Source organism: Penaeus monodon, chromosome 29 (genome assembly GCF_015228065.2).
Source record: "Penaeus monodon isolate SGIC_2016 chromosome 29, NSTDA_Pmon_1, whole genome shotgun sequence".
In the NCBI taxonomy this organism is placed as follows: Eukaryota; Metazoa; Arthropoda; class Malacostraca; order Decapoda; family Penaeidae; genus Penaeus; species Penaeus monodon.
This window is the reverse complement of record NC_051414.1, coordinates 26638973-26639204: the sequence shown is the minus strand read 5'-3', so window position 1 is coordinate 26639204 and position 232 is coordinate 26638973.

The following is a 232-nucleotide window of genomic DNA, read 5'->3' as shown; positions in this document are numbered from 1 at the left end:
GGGAAACAAGGGAATCTCTCTTTCTCTCTCTCACCCCGACAAGGCCCCACGAGGGAGGGAAGGGAAGGGGAGGGGGGCGCCTTCCTCTCCCCCTCCTCGTCCTCTCCTGCTCCCCCCCCTCTCTCTCCCCCTTTTCTTCATATCTGTCCATTTTCTGTCGAGAAGAAAGGAGGGGGGACCGAGCCAAGGCCTTGTAAGATGTTATTGATTGATGATGGTGTCCGAGAGTGAC